This window comes from Salvelinus sp. IW2-2015, unplaced genomic scaffold (genome assembly GCF_002910315.2).
Source record: "Salvelinus sp. IW2-2015 unplaced genomic scaffold, ASM291031v2 Un_scaffold3829, whole genome shotgun sequence".
Taxonomy (NCBI): domain Eukaryota; kingdom Metazoa; phylum Chordata; class Actinopteri; order Salmoniformes; family Salmonidae; genus Salvelinus; species Salvelinus sp. IW2-2015.
Genome location: NW_019945103.1, coordinates 25,679 through 29,033, shown reverse-complemented (window position 1 = coordinate 29,033; position 3,355 = coordinate 25,679).

Here is a 3,355-nt window from a genome sequence, read left to right as displayed (position 1 = left end):
GGTAAGGGTTACTGGGGGTTGCAAGTGGACCAGAATATACCTTCCAGGGAGTGTTATGGCGGTGGTGCAAGGTGGCCAACCATCCTCCAGGAAGGGTGGTACTGGGGGTGCAGAAGGTGGCCAACCCATGCCTCACAGGAGGTTACTGGGGGTGCAGGTGGTTCCGAACATCGCCGAGGGGTTTCTGGGGTCGCAAGGTTGGCCAAACCATCCTTCGCGTAGGGTTACTGGGGGTCAAGGTTGGCCAACAATCCTTCCAGGAGGGTTAACTGGGTGGGCAAGGAGGCCAACCATCCTCCATGGAGGGTTAACTGGGAGTCCGTGCAAGGTGGCCAACCATCACCTCCAGTGAGGGTTACTGGGTGGAGTGCAAAGGTGGCACAAACCATCCTCCGTGAGGGTTACTGCGTGGGTTCAGGCAAGGTGGCCACCATCCTCCAGGAGGGTTAGTATGAGCGGGGGGTGCAGGGGTGGCCAACGCATCCTCCGGGAAGCAGTTACTGGGGGTGTGCCAAGGTGGCCCAAAGCCAGTCAGCCTCCAGGAAGAGTTATCTGGAGAGGTGCAAGGTGGCACAAGCCATCCTTCCAGGGAACGGGTTAACTGTGGTAGGTGCAAGGTGGGGCCAAGCCATCCTCGCAGGGGTGTTACTGCGGGGGTTGCCGAGTCGGCTCAACCAGTCCTCAGAGAGGGTTACTGGGGGCTGCAGGGGGCTCAACACATCCGCTCCAATAGTAGGGACTTCTACTGCGTGTGGGGGTGCAAGCGTTTTACTCCAACCTACTGCCCCTCAAACACACCACGTTTGTAAAAAAGAGATAAATTAAAAAGATCAGCTGCCCCGCGCCAACAGGCCAGGACCTGTTGATAAGACTCTTTAACTGCTGGTTCTAGTGTTGAGCAGAGGTTGAATCAAAAGCTCTAGCAGACAACCCAAGTAACTACTCTCCAGATGGAAGCTGGTGCAGATTTCAACGATGAGTGTGTGTTAATACAGTAGCCAATGAGCGCCCCAGTATTTTACTTTGGTGGGGGGTTAAAGTGCCTGCTCAAGGACACAACAGCAGAAATATAAACATGGGGATCAGAGATCCGCTGTCTATCCATTGGTCTTTCTGGCCTTAGCGGAGACCAGTGATACACAATTGGTTACTTTGCTGGAAGTGGTTGCTTTTATTCATTTACACACATTTATTTATTTTTATACTTTGTTTTTATTGTAGGGAACACAAAGTACAAGTACAAATAAGTTAAAATAAAATACAACAGAAAAAGATTCTGGCAGTTACCAGCTTGCACTTTCAATACCTCTCATCATCATATCATCATATTAGTTTACATTGGCATCTTTGAATTAGACCTTTCAAGTTACAAAACCCATTATTGCGCCGGGTTATTGTCACTGACCTCTACTCCTGATTGAGTTCTTTAAAGCAAAGGTAACCATTTTCAGTAAAAGTATAAACAAAAATCTGTCATACTTCTCAAAGGACAGGCGCTAAAGAAAAGTTCAATGTTAAGCTTGGTCTGAATCTATTATGGGATGTCGGGTCTTTTGACTTCTCTATTTAACAGTCAGTTCCTATTACAGAGAGAGCTCTTACCAAAGCTGACATTCACACTGGACATACCAGCACTATACAACCTGGTTCCATTTCTCCAGTCCTTGATGATGTTAGTGAGGCCCTAAGGCCCTCGACAGCCTGAAGTTAAAGGTCTGAGTTACAAATCTACAGACAAAGGAACTAACATTCACAAGTATGAGTCAGTCACAGAACAGAGAACCAAAGATAACCCATCAGCTACTTTTGTTTAGTATGTACGAAAGACCAGAGATCAAAGACATTCAAAGAAATCATAGGCCTAGAGTCTTAAAGACAACTGATGAGMAGGAAGATAAATGGTGACAGGAGGACGAAGAGGATGATGACGAAGGTGTACTCACTGCAGGTATGACTGCCAGTTGACCTTGTTGGCTCTGACCTCCGCAGCCTTGGCAGCGATGATGTTYGTGGGCACTGCAGCGTCCACCGCCCCGCGGATATCCATCCTGATACACCTGTTCGATACCACTCTGGACTACAACAAATAACTCCCTAGAGGGAGAGAGGGAGGGTTTTCAATGAATAATAAACTATCAGCAATCAACAAGTCCTCCTAAACATTGATTTGGCAACATGCTACATTGCTCATAATAGCCCAACAGTTGGTGAGAGCAGTTTGTTAAAGCGTAGGCTATTAATTATGGTGCCAGTCAGGAATTCATGGCCAACTCTGCAGACAGATCCTCATTTTTTCCATCAATCAGCTCCTTGATGCTTCACGACAACTCGGAACCTCTGATTTAAAATGTACGTAGGTTTTTGCGTAAAGCGTCCATTGGTCGAATCTGTATATTTCAAGTTGGAAACTCGGGTCTCATCTTTCTACAACGAGTTTACAAGTCAGAAATTTCAGGGACCATACTACAAATTAACAGTTTACATTTATTTCCTAGTCAAAAAGTGCGTCGCCATTGAAAATCGTCAATACACTTGTGTACATTTTCTCCTTTCCTCTCTAATGCATGTGCAGCCATAGAAATAAAATGAATAGAGCAGGCGTCCCCTTCAAGCCAATGATGGCACAATGGGTGGACTAGCAGCAATTGCGAGTGTACCCATAGGAGCCAAAGCAGAAGGAAATTCCTTAAAAGTAACCCCATCAGTAAATTCATTAAGTAACGCAAGGAAGTGTACCATCAATAGTGGCTGCGATTGTTGTTGTGACAAGATGGAGTACAGCTACGACTGACTCAATAGGAGCATACCGGGCTCATAGGAAGAGTGATTCATGTGAAAAAGACAGATATCTACATCTACTCATAAAAATTTGGAAACCAATGGTTTGGGGTATAACTATACATTAAAGACTACAATATTATGCAAAGTTAGTATTGATCATATTGAACAATATTTATTTATTTACATTACATTCTGTATAGAGGGAGTGCTTGTTGTGCTGCCGCACCCTTTTAAGCTGAGACGAAGATCACATTTACTCAAATGGAATCTATACTGAACAAAAACGCAACATGTAAAGTGTTGGTCCCATGTTTCGTCAGCTGAAATAAAAGATACCAGACATTTTCTGTATGCACAAAAAGCTTCTCTCAAATGTTGTGTATACATTTGTTTACATCCGTGTTAGTGAGCACTTCTCCTTTGCCAAGATAATCCATCCACCTGACGGGTGTGACATATAAAGAAGCTGATTAAACAGCATGATCATTACACAYGTGCACATTGTGCTGGGGACAATAAAAAGGCCATTCTAAAARGTGCAGTTTTGTCACAACACAATGCCACAGATGTCTCA